Genomic DNA, 22,217 nt, shown 5'->3' with positions numbered 1-22,217 from the left:
AGTTGCTGCATAGTCCTCCAAAGGTTTAGGCCAAATCTCAAGGTGAAAGTGCACCACGATGCCATGACCATATCTCACAGCTGCCCATCTCCACGGGCCTGCAGGCCACGTAAGCTTTTACCTACCAGTATCCAGAGTTATTCGGTGTCATTATCTGACGAAAGTGTGGTTATAAGCTGAAGGTTAATGTGAGTCCTTTGTAATCGCTGAGCTAACAACACAGAGCCGTGGAAAGGGAAAGGAAAGAATTTGCACTCTGGGAAACAGAGAGACTATGTTCAAAGGCTAATTCTGCTTTCTTTCAAGCGTGTGAAGGTCACTCTGTGCAGGAAGCCTACCTGCCCTGAGGAATACATGAGACAATGCATGTAACACACTGGCCCAGTCGGCATGAGTCGGTATGCCCATCTACCTTAATTGTTGTTAAAATCATTGTGTGAAACAGGCCAGTTGGTTACAGTACATGCAAACAAGCTTCCAGGGAGTGTTTCTTGGCAGCTAATTTCTATTTTTTCCCCCTTCACATTCCAGCTCTCTACCCTTTTCCATCCTGTGCTCATTATTACCAATTAGAGTTTTCACCAACAATTTTCAAGCATGTGCTTCCTCCCTTAGATCGCAACTACAAATGAAGGCCTACCTAAGGTGACCTCTCTGTGTCTGCAATCATCCTCTCATGATTGCTTCTAAACAGCTATAAACTAGACCCTCCGTACAAGCAGCCTCCCTGAAAAGGAGCAAATGGCAGCCGAGCTTCGGATTTCCCCAGGGATGCTGGGGGAGGGGTAAAATAGAAGGCATTGAACTGGCAATGAGGAGACTTGGTCATCGTCCAAAATCTACCACTTGGGGGTTGTGTGACCCCGAATCCATTCACCTCAGTTTATTCATTGGTAAATTAGAGCTAACAGTGCCCACTTTGCTTAGCTCACGGGGTCTCTCCCACAGGGCTATTCCAAGGAACCAGGATAATAGTGTTGTTGCCAATGTGGCCGGCCTAGCAACTGGTGCCATGTGAGAGAGATTTCTGATGGTGCGTGGCTAAAGCCTTTATTACTTCTTAAATTTAAAGCTTTGTCCTTATTTTTATGCGTATCAGAAAAATTATATAACTAGCACACCAAACTCATGCTTTCAACAGATATAATTTCTCAGGAAGAGTCTTAAGTGAAGAACAAGAGACAATACAAGTGTATATGTGCAACTGTGTGTGTGGGGGTAGGGTGGGTGGGTGCGTATAATGTGTAATTATGACAGAAAAGGAAGGTAGTGTCCTCATAAAATATCGGAGTCTGCAAAAACAGAATAAATAGAACAGCTGTCTGAAGATTTCAGGGAGCTTAACAAACGTGTCATTATTACTCCTCTGGAGGCCCCTGAGTTTCCTGGTCTACACAAGTCAACGAATGGTTGTCGATGCCTTCCATGTACCAGGCACTTCTCTGGTTTCTGAGGATATAACAATATACAAGGTAGGCAAAGTTCCTCCCTCTTAGAGCCTGCATTCAGGTGGAGAAGCGCGTCTAAACGCACAAAATGGTTGTGCAGATCTGACCTGATGACGTAGAAAGAAAGCATTCGACCACTGCAAACACTCTATCAATGTCTGGTATTGTTGTAGTGAGATGCCAGAGGTAGGAATGAGGGATTGATTTGAGAATATCTAAAAAATGTCTGGCAGAACCCAGAGAAATGCTCTACTGTGGACAAATGTAAATTGTTTTTGTTTCTGTTGGGTTTTCCTCTGGGTTAAATTCCTGGAAAAAGTTTCCTAAAACTTTTGCACAGTGAAAGGGCTTATCTTAAATGCCTGCATTTGGCAATATGCGCTCTCTAGAGGTAACGGGAAATGTGAATCTAATGAGTATCATACTAGAATGATGTATTTTAGTCTGCAAATAGTCAACCCAGCTTGAATTAATCTATCTGTGAAATTACTTTTCTGAATCAAATGCTCTTCTAAAATCCAAATATGTGAAAGTCTAATTTGTTTTCCTTCATTCCCTAATTTTAGAATTCTGTCCAACAGAATTAGCCAATTTCCCTGGACTCGTTTTCTCTTTTTAAATCCCCAGAGTAACTTATTTCTTAACTGGGATTGGTTGCATTAAGTCTGCATTTATTGAATCTTCCTATCAATTCTCAAGTTGGCTACTTGACAACCTTGAAGGGGTCAGCTGCTCTTACATGGGAAATTACTGCCTCCGTGAACTTACTAAGTAATATCCTAGTAGCTTGAAAGAGTTAAAGTAAGTTTCTAAAGCCGCATAATTTCCCAACAAGGAATAGCTTATGTGCTGAGAGACTATGTTGAAAAATGAATAGTAATGAATTCATGACCAAATAACCACGCAGCAAAGACTAAAACCGGAGTATGATATATGGAGAGGCTGCAGCATACGAAGGCCAGAATGTAAGAGGGAAGATGTATTAGCCAGGCCTGCAAACAAGACAAGTCCATATAACTGTGGCTTTCAGGACCTCCGCAAAGGAGTAACTGAAGATGAGGAATCATGACTCCTACGTTGTTGGGGTTTTTTTTTTAATTAATTTTTTTTCTCTTCTTTTTTGTAAATATAATTTATTGTCAAGTTGGCTAACATACACTGCTATCACATGCTTGCCTCTACAGGTCTGCCTCTAGTGTTGTTACTTGGGGTGACGGTCCCGCTGTTCTGCTAAACAAGCTAACGGGCAAAGCAGGTCAATTGTGCTTGGGTTTATGGTCTTAGTTTTAAAAGAAGAGAAGAAAAAGGAGCTTAAGGCTTTCTGTTTCGATTAAGTAGTCAGCAGATGAAACTATTTGCTAAACCTGGCTACCTGGTGTGAAATGCAAGGCTTATCAATTTGAAACGTGACGTAGGAATAGAAAAATGATTCTTAAAACTAGATCTCCCAGAACTCAGAACCCAAAGGAATGTTGTCTCTTTTCAGCACATTCTCGTTGGGAGGTCATATACTTACTCTAATTGTGTTGTTTTCGTCTAAACATTTGGAACTCCTCTCGTGGAATTGTCTTCAGAGCCTGCAGAGCATTTTTCTGACAGTTCCACTCTGTGCCAAGTCTTCATCCTTTGGGGTGGGGTGGGGGATGGGAGCCAGGGCAAGGGAGTGGATTTAATGATTTCTGGAAAGAGCAGAAAGTCATCCAGAGGCCAATCTGGTAAATGGCGTGAGTATAACCATTTGGGGTTAAAAAAAAAAATGCTGTCTATAAAGTGCAGAGCCTAGCTCCATCGTTTGGCGTGTGAGCTGACTCCGGAGGCAGTCCTCAAAGAGACCTTTCCAAGCAGCTTTGGTCAGTGACTGGCATTCTTTGAAGAAATGTATAGGGTCTCCTAAAATGGCTCCTTTGCAATAGCACCTCACCCACTTTCTTCTAGAAAACGAAGAGTGTTTGTTTCACAAATTGGCATGGTCATGGGTAGGGAAGAGCCATCATTTACTAAGGATCTAGAATCAAGATAAAGACTCAGGTAAACATTTGTCAGTAACACGAGGGAAAGAAAAGAATTTGCTGTGAATGTGTTGGCTGTTCTTTTCTCTTGGACCTCAGTTAGGATTCGGCCCTACTCTGTGTGTTTACCACATGTGTCCTAACATAAGCCAATGTCAAATATGAGACCCTTTTCCATTTTCCAAGTCAGTCCGCCCCCTCCCTCCACCGAAAGTTTGAGAGGTATAGCAAAAAACACCAACCCTCTACTTATAATTACTTAATTTATCAATTTAGTCATGTATACTTTTAAAATCATTTTATGGACTTACAAAATTGATACAGGAATAGCATTTTCTATATATTTTATATTTCACATAAAGAAATATTACTATAGTCCTATTTTTGTCACTTTCACATTTCAGTTTATCCCAAGTAACAGCATCTAGCATTGGGATAGTTGTTTTCTCCTTCCTGCCGTTGCATATTCTCAACATCCACTATGTGGCCACTTACTGTAATACTGTAAAAAGTGATATTTAAAAGGCTTGTTCACACTAACACCCACTCTTGCAAATGTGAGGCCATTCACCTAAGTGAAAGAATAATTAAATATGTATTAAAGTTCACCGATTTCACTTCTAAACATCTGAATCTTGCATTGATTGAGGGTGTTTGGAGATAATGTATCTTCCCTGAAAAGAACTGTGTTATTCAAAATAAAATAATGATACGAACACCCTATTGTAGGAGACTCTGAATATAAAATGGTTTCCTCTTCTCACAAGGAGTGATTTTGGGGGGAAACCTTGCCTGGCATTTGAGTATACATACACACAGAGTTAATGATTTGTTTTCTGTTACCCACAGACATGACCATCTCTCTGAGTTGTCATTTCTATTGAAAGGGTTAAAACAGATTACAGGCAGAATTCAGAGTTCACAAGAAGAAATGTGATAGAATGACAGTATAACAGACAGCGAACAGAAGATGTTTGATTTTCTTTTGGCATATAGGAGAGGGGAAATACAGTGCTAGTGTTTGCCCCTAGAGATGGAAACATATGTACTGGATTACAAAGCAAATACCAAAAAGCTCTACATTTTTGCATTTGAAGAAATAATAGAAAGTAGCCGAAGGAGAGAGGAAGGGGAAAAGTCAACAAGAAGGGCAAGAGTCTGTTTAGTTAAATAATAATGCTGTTTATACCAAGGCATCATCGAGATTCTGGCTTTGGACTCTCAAGATTTGGGTTCTTGTAAACCATCCTGTTTTGATGCCAGCTCCCATGTAAACTCTCACTATATTTGACGGTATGGCTGAAACTGATGTTCTAATCCTGGCCGTGCCTTGCAAGGTCGCCGTTCTCATGTATTCATAATGGTCCATGGTATTGACGCCTCTGCGGGGACAGCAGCGGTCCATCAAAACGAAAGTCTTCCCGCTGTTGGCTGCAGCTTGCTAGCGTTCACATGTGATTTGGGAGACCAAGAAATTAAGGCATTCTTCTGGAGGATGGGTGGAGAGCCCTGGTTTTAAATGTCTCTTCCTTTTCTACACTGCAGGGTCTCAGAATGATGGCCTTCAAGGTACAATGCACAGCTTGCTGGCTTACTACACCCTGATCCGTAATAATCTGCTTTGTAACTTCCTCTTACTGATCCCATAGGTGCTTTTCCTCCTAGTTTTGGACAATCACTGGCCTGATTTGGAAATTGCATTAAGTCCTTTAAAAAAGCTGATGTGATAGTCTTTTCTGTTTTCTGTATTTGCTGTTCCTTCTACAATGTCCCACTGCCCAGAAATATTGACAACCATATGGATTTAATCATAAATTCCTCTTGGACCCAGAAAAATGAGTTTATATATATCTTCTCGAGGAAGCCGGGAGAGGCAAGAGAGGTAGTGGACAAAACTGGATGCAGCGTGAGTTGACCTGGCGTCTCATTTCTGTTCTCCCCCTTCTCTCTGGACTACGGGGAAATCACATCCCTCTGGTCACCTGGTCCCATAGTTATGAAACAAGCGTTGACTCAGTCACCTATCAGATTTTGTCAAGGTCTAATAATCCGTATCTCCAAATAACAGTGGTTGCCAGGTATGGGGCACTTGCTTGAAAGCAGACACCCTGCAGAGATGTGCATGGTTCAGCTGTTTCAATCTGCTTTGACCTCGCAGATAGGGACTGTTACTTACAGGTAAAGAAACTGAGGCTTAAAAAGTCAAGTGACTGTCCTGGGGAAGACACCTTCTCCTTGACTGGATCCTAGCTAATGGGTTAATTCTTTTCTGAAGACAGACAGTTCAGAACACCAAGTAACAGATCAGCCAGAAGGATTTTTCAACCCACCTTTTGGTTCTTTTCCTTTCTTTGCTTTGCCTTTCTTAGGCCTCCGGTGGGCAGAATTGAGTTACTAAAACTCTTCTCTTCATGACCCATTACCAACATCAGTCCAGGTGAGGCTGCTCTTACTATTTTCATATTTTCCCCCTCCATCTGAAGTATCCCTTCCTTCCTTCTATGTGCACTCGCTGTACTGTGTCTCTATTTTTGCAGTCCCCCTTCCCTGTGTTTATCTAGACATGTATATCCTTGAAAACGAATGTTATTATGCATCAGTGTTTTTGATTTTCATAATTGCCATCAAGATTCAATTCTCATCTTTTTTCGTTCTTTCTTTACTCAACAGTTTGAGATTCGTCAATGTTGTTAGGTGAAAATCTTGTTCACTGTGTCTAATGGTTACATAGGATTCCAGCATATTATACCACACATTTTCTTTATAGATTTCCCTTATTAATGGGTATTTAGGTTGGCTCCAACTCCTTGCTACCACAAACAATCTGGCATGAGCGCCCTCTAATATATCTTTGTCCACACTTAAAATGAGATTTTTTTTGAATTATATATGCAGGAATAGGATTTATGGGTCATCGTGTGTACGCATCTCACTTTCACGAAGCATTGCTGGTTGTTTCTAGAAAGGCTGCATTGCTTTGTACTTCCTCCAGTGCTGTACGAGGATTACTGTTTTTCCACATGCTTACCAGCGCTAGTTATCTTCTGGCTTTCTAATTTTTGCCAATCTCTGTGTATTAAGTGGCATATCACTTTCACATTAATTTACACCAATTGGATTGCTAGTGAGGTAGTACATTCTTCATATAATTTTTAGCCACTTGGGGTTCCCTCCTGTGATTTGACTATTTATATCTTTGCCCATGTTGTTTTGTTTTGTTTTGTTTTGTTTTGTTTTGTTTTGTTTTGTTTTGTTTTTCCTTCCTGTGGTTCCTAACTTTGCTGGTGTTTATGGTTATGACTCTTTGATTTGTCTTATTTTCTCTTAGTGTGGGTTATTCTCTCCATTTTCTCTGCTTTGAACTTCATTTTTTAAAATTTTTTAGATGTTTATTTATTTTTGAGAGAGAGGGGAGAGCTAGTGGGGGAGGGGCAGAGAGAGAGAGAGGGAGACACAGAATCCAAAGTAGCTCCAGGCTCTGAGTGGTCGGCACAGAGGCTGACACGGGGCTTGAACCCACGAACCGCAAGATCATGACCCGAGTCAAAGTCAGTCGCCTAACTGACCAAGCCGCCCAGGCGCCCCTCATTTCATTGTCAATATTGACTTAACTGAATTACAAGAGTTTCTTTCCACATCTTGACACTTAATTATGTGTGGGTTTTAGCTGTTGTCATTCTCCAAGTCTGTCACTTCTGTTAGCTTTATCAACGAAGGTTTTCTTCATTTCCTTCAATATGTCCTAATACCTGATTTATCTTCTTTTTGGTTTTACCTTAACCCTTTGAAAATTCTTATTTTTCCACGTAAATTTTAGAATCCATTTTTTTATTTTAAAATTTTTTTCTGGGATTTTTATTGTAGTTGCATTGAATTTAGAGATTGATCAAGGGAGAATTAACTCTATGTGATGTTACAGCAAGCTGTTAATACACATGATATTTAATGTTCCATTTATTTAGGTTTTCTGGTATATATGTGCTTTAATAGTTTAAATTTTATTCTCTATAAAGCTCTGTGTTTTCTTTGGTTGGTGTCTATATGCTTTATAGTTTTTTGTTGCTACTATGAGTGGGATTTTATATTCTATTATATTTTCTGTGGATTATTGCTTGTTTATAGGAACACTGTTAATTTTGTGTGTGTGTGTATTGTGTGTGTGTGTGTATGTATATGTATATATATATATGTGTGTATATATATATATATATATATATATGAAATAAACTTGCTGAACTCCCTTTTAATTATAATTGTTTACTTTTCTTAGGTTTTCTAAGCATTTGATCATGGTATTACAATTGCAAATAGTAACAATTTGGTCTCCTTCCTTCCTGGTCTTACTTAATGCATTGACCAGGACTTCCTGAACTCTGTTAAAGAGTAGCGGTAACACCAAGGCATTCATGTCTTGTTCCTAACTTAAAAGGAAATTGCATCTAAAATTTTTTAATTAAATTTGATGATTGCAATAGATCATTAGTAGAAAGCCTATATCAAGTTAAAGAAGTTCCCCTCTATTCCTCGTTTTCTAAGAGTTTATTTTAAAAACTTAGATGTTGAATTTTATCCAGTGTTTTTACTTTTTTTCTTTTTAGATTTTATTTTATTTCTAATAATCTCTATACCCAACGTGGGGCTGAACTCACAACCCCAAAATCAAGAGTCACATGCTCTGGGAATGCAAACTAGTGCAGCTACTGTGGAAAAGAGTATGGAAGTTTCTCAAAAAATTAAAAATACAACTACCCTATGACCCAGCAATTACACTACTAGGTGTTTATCCAAAGGATAAGAAAATGCTGATTCGAAGGGGCACATGAACCCCAATGTTTATAACAGCACTATTGACAATAGCCAAAGTATGGAAAGAGCCCAAATGTCCATTGACTAATGAATGGATAAAGAAGATGTGTGTGTGTGTGTGTGTGTGTGTGTGTGTGTGTGTAATGGAATATTACTCAGTGATCAAAAAGAATGAAATCTTGCCATTTGCAACAATGTGGTTGAAACTAGAATGCATTAGGCTAAACAAATCAAGTCAGTCAGAGAAATACAAATATCATATGATTTCACCCCTATGTGGAATTTAAGAAACAAAACAAATGAACATAGGAGAAGGGAAGGAAAAATAAGATAAAAACAGAGAGGGAGACAAACCATAAGACACTCTTAAATACAGAGAACAAGCTGAGGGTTGCTGGAGAGGAGGTGGGTTGGGGGGATGCGCTAAATGGGTGATAGGCATTAAAAAGAGCACTTGCTGGGATGAACACTGGATGTTATATGTAAGTGATAAATCATTAAATTCTACTCCTGAAATCATTATTACGCTATATGTTAACTAACTTGGATTTAAATTAAAACATAAATTGATTAAAAAAAAAAGGGTCACATTCTCTACTGACTGAGCCAGCAAAGCACCCCGATCCAATGCTTTTTCTGCATTTGTTGAGCTAATCACGTGATTTTTCTCCTTTACTCAGTCAACGTGATGAATTATTTTAATAGTTTTACATTTTCTCTTCCTGAACCATTTTTCTTTAATGGGCCCTATTTGACCATACTTTATGTTTTAAATAAATTATTGAATTCTGATAGCTGGTATCTTAATTAGGATTTTTGTGCTCATATTCATGAGTGAAACTGATCTATAGTTTGTCTTCTTGAACTGGACTTGGTGTCAAGACTAGACGAGCCTCACAAAATGAGTTTGACCCTTTCCCTTTGAGTCTTATTTGTGCAATAGCTTGCTGAAAACAGGGAGATTCACCGCGAAACAGCCCTTCTCCCGGTTTCCCCATAGGAATAAAGGGAAACCCATTATCAGAACAAAAGCACTGACTCTGATGTCTCTCTTTCTTTCACACTTATTCACTTTCTGAATAAATCATACTGCCTGCACCTTTACAGTCCATCTCCAATCCAGCCATCTCTCCCCTCTACCACTTCCACTCTCGTCTACGTGAAATAACGACCATGTCTGGATGGTGCGCAACCTTGTGTTTGGGACTCCTGTGTTTGCTTTCACCTCTTTATAGTTCATCTCATAGTAGCCAGCATCTATTTACAGCATCAATCAGATCATGTGACCCTGTTAGCATCATCGCCTATCCATCCCATTGGTGAAGGAGGAGTTCCCACCTTGGGCCCCTGGTGTGGCTAATGGCTCCAACACAGGACACCCAACACTGGACAGATGAGACTGACGACAGTTTATTAGTCACTGCACACTCACAGTCTGGGGAAGCACGCTGCCTGGCATGCGTGGCCTGCCTGGTGGTTGCACCAGAAACAGAGTGAACAACCAGGGGTGGTGGGAGGCAGGCTTTGTAGTATCAAGGCTGTGATGCCCCTGATTCCCACAGGAGGATGTGATTGGTTGAATAATTTACGGATAAGCAAGAACTGCACCTTGTCCATGATAAGCCAGTTGTTTGGCTAGGGCATCTATTCCGCAGAAGCAGGACGGGGAGGGGAACTCATGGATGGCCATTTCAGGCCTCCCTAGTATCCCCCAGCTGTCAATGGAAGACATAACATTGGACTTTATTTTTAAGCGTGAGACCACAAGCTTCCTTGTCAAAACTTTACAATGGCACCTACAAGGCCCTCTGTGGTCTGACATCTGGCTACCTCTCTGGCCTTATTTCCTACCCTTTCCCTTCCTTTGTGTGCTCTATTCAAGACACACTGACTTGCCTGTTTTTACTCAAACCCGTCAAACGTGTTTTCACCTCAGGCCTTAGTCCCTTGCTTTTCGTCCACTTGAACATTCTTCCCCCAAATGTCTTCATGGCTTTTTTTTTTTTCCATTTTCTTTGGATCTCTACTCACTTTCTCAGTGTAGAATAAAAAGCATTATTTTGCATGCTTCCACGCTTTATATAAATGCTACTATATTTTGCTTTTCTTCTTCATTCTTAAAATTCATTCTTGAAATTCATCCAGGTTGCTACATTTATCTATGTATCATTCATTTTATCTACTGCATGTATTCCATTTGGCAAGGCCAGCAGCATTGATTCATCTCATCTCCTGTGGATGGATGTTTAAGTTGCTCCCAGGTTTTTCTCTATCACAGACGATGCTTCAGTGACTAGCCTTGTCAGGTCTCCTTGTGAACCCGGATGAGATTTTTCTTTAGGGTATGTATGAAAATACAGAATTGTTGATCAAAGGGTACCAGGAACTTGTTGGGAGTTGGTCTCAGAAGTGGAGCTGGGAGAGTCATATGCAGTCTTCCTCTGGTTAAAAGTGTAGAAACTACTAGAAGAGCTGAAAGCCCTGAGACCTAGAAAGGACACTGACTTAAGTAAGTGCTGACAGTTGTCCCCCGGTTCACAGAGGAGCTTCTACTGTCTGTGAGATGAGTCATTGCTCTTGGATACTGTCACTAAGGGCCACCCTCCGTGAAGCATCTGTTACCGCTGACTGAACTGTGGCAAGCTGCTCCCATTGGCAGGAGTGACTACTATGGCAAATTGTTAGGCTGGGGGTTCTTAACTCTTAGAGATGTGGGACTTTCTCCTTCAGCCTTAGTGAGTCACTCTTTACCTACAGGGAAGAATAGAGACAATTGGTCTTTGTCAATAATCGTTACCAAATTGAGAGAATAACAGTTTCGTATGGGAATACTTGGTAAGCATCAGATGCCTAGAAACTATGGAAAGAAACTCAAAACATCTTCAGAGCTCTTGAATTAGAGCCCGACTTTCAGATTTCTGATGGAGGGTGTGGCCCAGGAAAAAATGGCTTTATTGGCATGTGCATCTATTTACTTTCTCTCTCCTCTAGTCCTTATTATTATTATTTTTTTTATTCTCTCCCTTCCTCTCCCCCTTACCCTCTTTCTCTATCTCATTTTCTTGGTCTCTTGTATATGTGTAAGATTTGTTAGTAGTATTTTAAGACCCTACTTGGCCTCTGTGGTGTTCATGTTTTGACACCCGAGAACAGAGGAAATGTTTAATACAATGAGTAACAGTAAAGGGTTCAGAAGAAAACTGTGAATACTGAGGAGCCCCACCCTGGAACTTGTTCTTTGGCCTGACCATATGAGCCAGTCCTTGGTGTGACTCTCTTGGGTGCATTATAGGAGTCATGCTTCCCCTCCAAGATGTCATCATGAAGACCCCTGGGTCCCAAGAACCTCACAGAGGACTAGGAAGATGGCTATGATGGCCTATTTTTTTCAAGTTTACTTACTTATTTTTGAGAGAGAGCAAGTGAGTGAGAGAGAGAATCCTAAGCAGGCTCTGAACTGCCAGCACAGAGCTCAATGTGGGACTCAAACCCATGAACCACGAGATCATGACCCCAGCAGAAATCCAGAGTTGGACACCAGCCAGGACTGGACTGAGCCAGCCAGGCGCCCCTATAATGGCCTACTTTTGATCCCAGAAACAGAGATGAGTTGATTTTTTTTTTATATGCAACACCATGATGCATGGACACCCAGTTCCCTCAGAAACAAGAGCCAAAGGCAAGACAGAGTGAAGGCTAAAACATTCGATTGAAAGTCAGGAGATTTGAGTCCTAATTCTGACTCTGCCGCTATCTAGTTGGTGACCTTTGGCCAATTACCTAACCCTCTGGGCTTAGTTACCTTATTAAAACATGAGGGTTTGGAGGTAGATGATGTGTGATTTTTATCAAAATTTCCTAAGCACTCAAATTTTTTAAGCACCTGTTCAGAGGATACAATCTACTTCTAAGCAACTACCACATACAATCTAAAGTGTGTTTTAGCTCTAAAATGTCTTGAAATTGGAAAGGATTTCTTTTTTCTATGTCCAGGTTCATTTGAGTTGTGATCATTTGAGATCCTGAGTGGTTTTACAGATGCCATGTTCCTAAGGGGGTCACATGATTTCTCAGCCCAAATTCACGCCTGGGCAGATTGGAGGATCTCTACTGTTTTCTCATTATGCAATTACCTTCTGGGGGACACAGTCTTCTTGAAGTTATATCAGTTCTGTCTTACCATGATCACTCTATTTCTCAGTCCTTTTATCTATGACTCAGGGGGAATAGGTCCCAGACCCACCATATTGCACCTATTTGGGAACATATAATCTACTTCCAAGCTTAACAGTGGGAAGCATTGTTTCAATTAAATATTTCCCAACAGTAAGGACTTAAGTCTACTTCTATGGCTTCCCAAGGGGCATTTTCCATGAAACTGAAAGGAACATTCTTTTAAAGAGATTGGCAAAGGCGGGCATCTCTTATCAACCATTGTGAGAACAACTTGCTTCTTGACTATGGCTGCCATATTTTTGCCCAAAGCACCAAATTCTCTTATTACTTTCCTACCCAAAAATTGTCATCAGCCCTATTGCCTATAGAATTCAAGCTTGTTTACTTACTTTTTTTTATGTTTATTTACTTATTTATTTTGAGAGAGACAAAACACAAGCAGGGGAGGGGCAGAGAGAGGAAGAGAGAGAATCCCAAGCAGGCTTTGCACTGTCAGTGCAGAGCCTGACGCAGGGCTTGAACTCACGAACCTCAAGACGAACCTCAAGATCATGACCTGAGCCACAACCAAGAGTCTGAGGCTCAACTAACTGAGCCACCGGGGCACCCCAACTTACTTTTTTTTTAAGGAAGACTTCTGTTCTGTGGCTCCATATTACCTCTCTGTCATTATTTCCCATTGTTTCAGCCTGCCCTACCCACCTCCTCTAGTCTCAAGCTTATTTGCACCCCCAGGGAATGAGGAGAGGGAAAAGCTTGATTGACTAGCTACTATGTGCTAATAACTGTCATGGGTATTTTCCCATTTGTTGTTTGATTTCATAGCTGAAGAAATTAAGGCTCAAAGAGTTTGTATACATTGCCCAACTCAAAAATAGAAAAGCTGGAGTTGTTCCCAAGGGCTATTTGACTTTGAGTCCATAGTTACTTTGCCTAACACCTGCCTCTCATCCAGGGGTCCCACATCCCAACCTGCTAATCAGGAGAGTTGTTGTGGGAATTGTTCCTGCCAGACCTCCCCAGTATCTGCTCCTCTGGCCCTTCTAGTCACTTGTGTAAATACCTAAATCCCTGAATTACTTTCTTTTAGCCTATGTAACTAGAGAGACCAAATCCTGACTAATACAACCTATTATCAGGGAATATTTTTTTATATAAATATTAGTATCAAATTATTTTAGAGCTTAAACTTATTTTATTTATTGTTATTTTTTTAAGTAGGCTTCATGCCCAGCACAGAACCGAATGCAGGGCTTGAACTCATGACCCGGAGATCAAGACCTCAGCCAAAATCAAGAATTGGATGCTTAACTGACTGAGCCACCTGGGTGCCCCTTTAAAATTTTTTTTAAAGTAATCAAACCCAATGCTGGGCTTGAACCTATAACCCCAAGATCAAGAATCTCACACTCTACCGACTGAGTCAGCCAGGCACCCTAAGAGCTTAAACTTCTTTTAACTTTGCCTCTTTGTTTTACTGATGAGGAAACTGAAGCCCAGAGAGGTAAAGAGAATTATCCAAAATCATATAGTTAGTGACAAAGTTAAAACGGTGTCTTTGCCCCAAAACAAGGGACCTAATGGCAGACTGACAGAAGTATTTTAGAATTTTAGAGGTTTTTAACCTGAATCCCAATCTTGAACAACACTCACTAACTCTACCTCTGTAGAGAAATCATTTCATTGCTTTGTTTCTCAGTTTGTAAAACGGGAATGATCATAACCTTTTGCCCCATTATGGTGAATATTGGAGATTTCACATGTAAAATGCCTAGTACAGTATCTGTCTCATTATGTATGCTCAATAAATGGTTAAGTGCGTTATTCTCTATTGTCCAGAATCAGCAAGGCCAAACTTCTGCACATTGAGGACGAACTGGAAAATGTCCAACAAAGACAAGCACCTTTCACTGTTCCTCCCACCTAAACTCCAGAATATTCAACAAACACTCTGAAAGCAAATGGACCAAGACTAATGAACTCCAAATCTGATCGCAACAATTCATTTAGTATTGCACACGGCAAAGAGTTTCTAATTAAATAAAGAGTCATGAGTTTTGCTCCATAGCACATCTAGTGCAAAGTTCAGGAGGGCATAAAAACATTACATTTTTCTTTCTTTTTTTTTTTAATTTAAAAAAAATTTTTTTTTTAATTTATTTTTGAGAGAGAGCGAGAAAGTGCACAAGCAGGGGAGGGGCAAGAGAGAGGGAAACACAGAACCCAAAGCAGGCTCCAGGCTCTGAGCTGTCAGCACAGAGCCCAGTGCAGGACGTGGCTCAAACTTACGAAGCGCGAGATCATGACCTGAGCTGAAGCTGGCTGCCCAACTAACTGAGCCACCCAGGTGCCCCACATTTTTCTTATTCTTCCTGAAGAAAAGTTCAGCTTACTGTTATACTTTGAAGCCATGTCATTTTTTCCTCAATTCCTTTTTTTGTAGGAGGGAGGGTGGGGTAATAAAAGTCTGTTTTTCAAATACACATGGGATAGTGATAACAGTATTATTTGTATTTTCAGTGGATATTGAGAGGCATGCAAAAGGCGCTGTGAAATTTATAATCACATCACATTTTTTCATCTCTAAATGTCAGGGAGGTTGAAGAGTTCTAGAATGGCAAAGGTTCTAAGTCATGCAGAGCTCACACGCTTTAGGATGCAGACACTCACCTGCTGCTATGCTCTCCCTGCGCATTGATTGACTTGGCTTATAGACGGTATCTGTGCAGGGAGATATGCATGTGAGCGGCAGGGCATCCAAAAGAGGCATCTCTCTTGAAGGTGACTGGTTGATGTGCATGGCAGGGAATGGGTGAACACGGCTGGAAATCTCGACTGAAAGTCTGATGTCTTTTGCCCCAGTGTTTATAATGTTGTATAGTACTTGGGTCTCAACAGAAAACAGAGTACATGAAGGGCAATATTTGAAGAGCGTGAAAAAGGGAACTACTTGTAGAGGTGTGGACAGGGGGTCAGAAGGGGCAGTGAGGCACCAAGGGGCTGAAACAGTGAGTGGCATCGCCACCCCTAGGCTTGAAGGGGCAAGACAGAGGGCGGAGTTACTGGGACCTAGCAAGAGCTATAAGGTGGGAGAGGAACCGTTTGATGGGAGGAATTTGACCGTCAGTGGTTTGACCCTTAATGTACTCTGTTTTCTGTTGAGACCCCAAGTACTATACTATCAGGAGTTAGGGAAGTCAAAAATGCCCTGACCTCACTCTCTCCCACCCTCTGATCTCCTACCAGTGCCCTCCAATGACTAAACCCAAGAGAAGAAGCCCACTGATGCAAACCTTACAGGCCAACCTCCGTGGGATGTAGGGGAGTGGAGATGGCTAGAAATGGGTTTGGAGGTGCCAGTGGAAGAGAATGCTGCGCGGCCAGTCTGTGAGTGCAGAGAAAAACACAAAAACATTTTTTCTTTCGTTTTTTTTCTGCACTGCAATGGCTCTATGAGTAATTCACCCTTACTGATGAAAAAAAGTATCTACTATATCCCTTTCCCAGATCGTATTCGATATGGCAGTTGGAAGGTTAAACTCAATGCTCTGAAAGAGCCAAATGCTCTCAAATGGGAGGATGTTTCACTTTTAAGCCAAAGTAAGATCCCTAAGGCTTGATATATTCGATAGTCTGAATATGTCAGAAATTTAAGGGGCCCATTAAGTCGCACTCCTGTTCCTTGCTCAACACAGACATAGCAATGGGGCGGATCAAGATTTTTAAGTCACCTTTAGTATTGATAAGGCCTATATTAGAAGACAAACTTTGGTAGCAAGGCCAAATGGGTTCCCAAAGAGTGCTGCGGAATATAATTCCCCCACCCAGTCATAGGCAAGGCAGGAAAACTTCAGGTCTTGCCCACAGAGGCAAAGTCTTTACTGCTGAACTCTTGAACAGGTGAAAATACGTGCTTCATGCATATGGACAGATCCCAGATGAGGAGACATGAGGTCTGAGGTGCCTTCTTTAGCTGCTTCTCCCCAGTTCAGAGGATAAATCTGTCCTCATCCCAGGCTGGGAAGAGTTCCAACAACACTTAAAACATGTACAAACAGACAAACCAAAACAACAACAACAACAGACAAACCAGACTGAGCCCTGGTGCATCCACCCATTATCCCCCTTTGGATGGCAGGACCCATGGTGGGAGCCATCTATGGGAAAAGGGGATCCAGTTGTCTCTCAAGGAATGCATTGGTGCCCAAACCCAACTTCTGGGACTGGGAGCCCTCGTTGGAGCTGTGGACACTGATCTGCACAGCTTCTTGCGGGAGACCAGGTCCGCGTCTCCCTGCTCCCCCCAGAGCCTCTGTACCCCTACGCTGTGGGGAGAACGCAGGAGGCCCGGGCTCCATCCCCGCTCTGTCCTCCAGGTGGCAGAAGCACTATCCGGACTGTCTGGTGCCTGGGGCAGCCTCAGGCCAAGCCAAAGATAACATTGTGTCCGTGCACAGGAACACACTGTGCTTTTTTAGGTTCCCAGGAAACCAAATCGCGGTGAAGGTCAGCAGTGTTCTTAGACCACGGATAGCTCACATTTCGGGTTAAGAAGAACAAATACGAGGCCCCAGGACTTCCTGCCATCAAGGGCTCAAGAGCCCCCTCTTAGGCCCCCTCTGATCCTCTGCTAACCAGGTACTTTCAAGCCCTGTTTACTCAGCGCAGACCTTCTTGAGCACCGTAACTGAAGCACTCAGTGTAGAAAGCTGCTCCGGTGGATCTGGAGAGAGAATTAAGGAGTTGCAAAAAGCTTCCTGCCCTGACCCCATTGGCTCTCTTCCTTGGGGTATCCTCCCTCCCCACCAGGCCCATCCTAGGATAGTGGGACAGAATGCAACATGGGCTACCCTCTCACCCCACGGTCAGCAACTGGAGCCATGTAAGCCATTGCCTCCTTGATATTTCTTCCCCGGTGTCTCACAGGCACACATCCCACCTGCATCCCAAGCCTCTTCCCCGTCTATGTGAAGGCAGACCCGCCCAGCCAGATGTGCAAGCCGGAAACCTAGGAGTCACTCCTGCTAGCTCAGCCGACATCTGAGTCATTGCCAACTCCTTTCCATGTTGCCCCCTAATTATCTCTTGAGCCCCCGCTACCATCCTGCTTAGCGCCACCACCATCTCTTGTCCTATGCTTGCGCCTGCGTTCCCTCCCACCCTGTCTCCGGGTCAGATCTGCACTGCGGTTAGAATGGTTTCTTTTCTTCAGAATGCAAAACTTGTCATGTCACTTCTCCCCTTTAAAGTCTTCTGATAGCCTCCTCTTGCTCCTGGGACAGCAATCAAGACTCTAAAGGGGCTCCCTAGACCTTAATCTTGCCCTTGCTGCATCTCTGGCCACTTGTCCGGCTCTGGTCGGCTTGGCCTCCCTCTGTATTCCAGTCTCCCAGACGCCATTTCCCCTGCCACCAAAGGGCTTCTCCAGCGTCTCCTGTGGAAGTCCTGTTCTTCCCCTCGGCTATGTGTCTCGCAGGCAGGGTGATGCCACTAGGGTGGGCTTTGGTACCCAAAGGACTTACCTCTGGAAGTGCTCCGCGAAGACCCCGCTGACTTTCCCAGAGACATTTCATGGACTTAACTACTTTAGGAAGTCTCCTCCCCCAAACTGCCAAGGCCACCTCCCTTTGGGGGAATTTGATGGAGCTAAGGAGGGTTCTCCTGGTTCTTACTCTGCTTGGGGAAGAGTGCAGACTGAGGTTCGTAATGTGAACCAGAAACTCTTGGCTTTCTCTCACTCTGTCTCTGCCTTTCTCTCTTATTCTCCCTCTCTTTTCTTTTCTTTCTTTCCTTATTTATTTTTTTTTTTTTAAACTCTTCAACCAACCCCACTGCTAAGGCATTTTTTCCTGCCAGGGGAAATGCAAACCAAACCCCCTGCTTAGGAGCTGGCTGTGAAAAACCAGGTCGGCATGACCGAGTGGTCCCTGGGCCAGCACGCCAAGCCCACAGAACTGAGGGGACTTGGTCTGATGCACACTATTTTGTAGAAAGGTATCTGTTTGTGCCTTTCGGAGTACATAGGTCTCCCATAGTGTGTGTGTATCCATAGCATGTGTTTGCGTATGTAAAGTGTGTATGTGTGTGTGTGTATGTGTGTGTGTGTGTGTTGGGGATCTGGGTAGGGACTCTCCCTGTCTTCCTCAGACAGCCTTTCTCCCTTCTCCAGCTGCCGAGGTCTCTGTAAGAGATCCTAGGTAGTTAGTGACCATCTTTCCTGGGGTGGCCATGGGAACGCACCTTGTGGACCTCCAACTATGGGGAGCAAAATTGACCCTCACTGCTGTGACCTGAGGTCCGGCTCCTGTTTGCCCTGAGGTCGTTCTTCAGGTTAGTCCTAGCCAACAACTGTAGACAGCAGGGAAACCAAGGCAGGCCTGTGCCTGGGTGACACAGGACTCCTCTGATAGCTGATTTTCACTCAAGGCCCCCCTGCGCACCTGGCTGAACCTTTGAAGACTGCAGGGCAATCTAGGAGTGTCCATCCAAGCCGCTTGCCCCCTTTGCTCTATTTGGGTCAAACTTGCATTGCCACTCTCAGCCATGCCAACGCCCTATACATGGTCTCTCACAGTCATCTCCCTTTTTGCGTCCTGGCATGTTTTATCCCACTTTAGCATCTGCTTCTTGGATAATCCAGAGTAACACATCCTTTTACCCATCTCCTCTGGAAGAGCAGCCCATTGAGTTACAGCAAATTCTTCCGCTGTGTTTCTGTAGGCTGTCTAGACCTTGAGACAAGAAAGGCTGAAAAACGCTAAAAATGACTTATAAAGAGTGCATAGACATTTAGGTGGGCCACATATGCTGCATTTTTTATGTAAACTAGACAATGGCATGTTTCTAAAAATGCTCTTGGAAAGGAGTGAAACAGCTCAGTGTGCTGGGGTCCACGGGCAGTCCTTAGTCCCCCTGACTTTCTTCTTGACTTTGAGAAGCCTTTATATAGTGACAAATCCATCAGTGACTGCAGCAAGGTCAAAGTTTTGGGCATGGAGAGCAGGGCCACCTTAGCATTTAATTCCAGGCTCTGAATACTCTTGGTCTTGTGGATAGAGACAGAAGCCAAAAGGGAAGGCTGCATATTCCAAATGGAAGGGAGGAAACTAGTGAGGGAGCAAACAAAGCATCACTTCTGAAGTGGGGTTGCCAAGGCTGTGGGAGAGGAGGATAAAGTCAATGACTCCACCAACCACTGACAGGACGGTATCATAGACATGTGTCTGATGTTTCTTGTCATTTTGTGTTCCTACATGTTCATATAAATGAAGTGCCTTTAACCTGGGAAGTGACTGATCTGTGATTCTAACCAGAAAGTGTTTATTATTAAAAGTAACCACAGCATTTAGTGAATACTTATACATTGCCGCACATTATGTCAAGCACTTCACACACAGTCATTGAACTTTCAATTTATAGAAGAGGAAATGAGTGGTGGGGTAGATTACACTAAAGATGCAAGTGTGTCCCCTCAGATTTTTTTCAAAATAGATTTATTTTCAACGATCGAATCGACAATTGGATCAACTAATCAAGGGTTCTGAGAAGCGAACCACCCGGGACACTTCTGCAGCAGGTAGAGTTTAAAAAGCTGCCCTGAGAGGATGTGGAGAAACGGGAACCCTCTTGCACTGTTGGTGGGAATGCAAATTGGTGCAGCCGCTCTGGAAAGCAGTGTGGAGGTTCCTCAGAAAATTAAAAATAGACCTACCCTATGACCCAGCAATAGCACTGCTAGGAATTTACCCAAGGGATACAGGAGTGCTGATGCATAGGGGCACTTGTACCCCAATGTTTATAGCAGCACTCTCAACAATAGCCAAATTATGGAAAGAGCCTAAATGTCCATCAACTGATGAATGGATAAAGAAATTGTGGTTTATATACACAATGGAGTACTACGTGGCAATGAGAAAGAATGAAATATGGCCCTTTGTAGCAACGTGGATGGAACTGAAGAGTGTGATGCTAAGTGAAATAAGCCATACGGAGAAAGACAGATACCATATGGTTTCACTCTTATATGGATCCTGAGAAACGTAACAGAAACCCATGGGGGAGGGGAAGAAAAAAAAAAAAAAAGAGGTTAGAGTGGGAGAGAGCCAAAGCATAAGAGACTGTAAAAACTGAGAACAAACTGAGGGTTGATGGGGGGTGGGAGGGAGGGTAAGGTGAGTGATGGGTATTGAGGAGGGCACCTTTTGGGATGAGCACTGGGTGTTGTGTGGAAACCAATTTGACAATAAATTTCATATATTAAAAAAATAAAAAAATAAAAAGCTGCCCTGCGTTACACAGCTAGTAATGACAGAAGCAAGATTCACATGCAAAATCGTTAAACTCCGAAGATTTCTGTCCCTTGGAACAATAACAGTGAGCACGTAATGCTAGAGTTTAATGCTTGAGAAACTAATGACAACAGACTACATGGTTAAAGAATAATTCTATATGAGAAATTACTGTGGATTTGAACCCGAGTTCTAGTTCAGTGGTCCAACGACCTTGACAAACAGCTTTCTCTGGGGAGAAAAAAACCTATCTTCTTAAAAGTACAAAAGGACAATGATATTGGAAAAGCACTGCCTTCTGTCAAAAGCAGTAGGAAGACTAACAAAGAAAATGAGGTGACTCTTTATCAATACAGCATACAATGTCATTGTCTCAATCAGGCGGATACCCCTCCAGCATTCCCATGGGTGTAGGAAACATATCATCATGGCTGGGTTTGTTCTCCTTGCTTCCTTACTGCCATAGAAATTCCAAGTTGCAGACTGAACTAACTTGAAAAAAAAAATCCTTACTTCTTTGAAAATTATTCACTCTTTTCCGCCTGTTTTCTCCCTGAGAAATATTTTTGAACAGTGTTTGCTCCCCCCTATTTATAGCTTTCCAGTTTTGGCAGGTATGGGAGAGTTTATAAGTGGTTTGTTTTCTTTGCTGTATCCAGTGTTGATTCAAGTCGCTTTAGCCCCTGGAACAATTGGAAGCACTTTCAAGGAAGGTTGAAATCTGTTGATGACTGATAACATTGTGAAATCTAGATCATCTCAATCAAGATTTCTTTGGGGGGTTCAGGTCAGCTAGAAAATCTTAGGAGTGCCATGATTTGAATAATTATCTTTACTTCTTTGTCAGTGATTGTTTTGGAGGAAGTTTTCCCCTTGACATAGGTAGGAGGAGTGTCTCCTGAACAGTTTCTCAGTTGTTGGTAACTCTGGGTTGGACTCTTAGTTTGAGGGCTAGATAAGAATGCGTGTGGCAGGCACTCCATATCTGAGCTCTGGCCTGTGAGGGACCTTCCTTAGGAACCTATGTCTAACATTTGGGTTTTAACCAAGTTTCACATGCTGACCAGAAGCAAACATTAGTGGTTCTTTTGTTTAGGAGAGATGCCTGGAATTTCTGGGTTTTGTTTCATAAATGATTGAACTAAATAAATACATTTGAAAGCCAGTAGAATTATAGGCATCTTCCCCTCCCATCTCGCATGTTTTTATGGGTGGTATGGTTGTATTCTGGGTTTTTTTTTTTTTTCTGGATTTTTCCACCCTTTGCCTCCCTATAATTTGTGGGCCTTAAGAAAAGTCATGGTTGGCCCTGTAAATGTACAGGGAGAGCTTATTTGGGGTCATCTCACTCATTCTTGTCGCCTGGTCCTTGTCTGCGGTGCTATAGGGAGGGGGGCACAAGTAATAAAGAACCTCAGCACAGAGAGATGGATTTCTAACTCCAAAAACACCAGAAAAAAACTGCAGTGTTTCTGAGATTCAGTCACTCT

At 42.4% G+C, this 22,217-nt stretch overlaps 1 long non-coding RNA gene across 3 annotated transcripts in view; it reads left to right on the top strand.

Moving 5' to 3' along the window:
* LOC109275829 (uncharacterized) overlaps nucleotides 1–22,217 on the top strand; it is a 233,007-nt gene that overhangs the window by 136,849 nt on the left and 73,941 nt on the right. Inside the window, exon 6 of one of the 3 annotated variants that reach the window (XR_002084394.2) lies at nucleotides 14,279–14,943. The exons of 1 other annotated variant lie outside the window; for it this stretch is intronic. This is a non-coding gene — a long non-coding RNA (uncharacterized LOC109275829). Of the gene's footprint in view, nucleotides 1–14,278; nucleotides 14,944–22,217 lie in introns of those variants that run through there. One more of the 3 variants, XR_002084397.2, reaches the window with a different exon arrangement.

The sequence above is a fragment of the Panthera pardus genome, unplaced genomic scaffold (genome assembly GCF_024362965.1).
Source record: "Panthera pardus isolate Hobbes unplaced genomic scaffold, ASM2436296v1 HiC_scaffold_2, whole genome shotgun sequence".
Classification (NCBI taxonomy): domain Eukaryota; kingdom Metazoa; phylum Chordata; class Mammalia; order Carnivora; family Felidae; genus Panthera; species Panthera pardus.
This window is presented reverse-complemented; position numbering and strand designations above follow the sequence as displayed.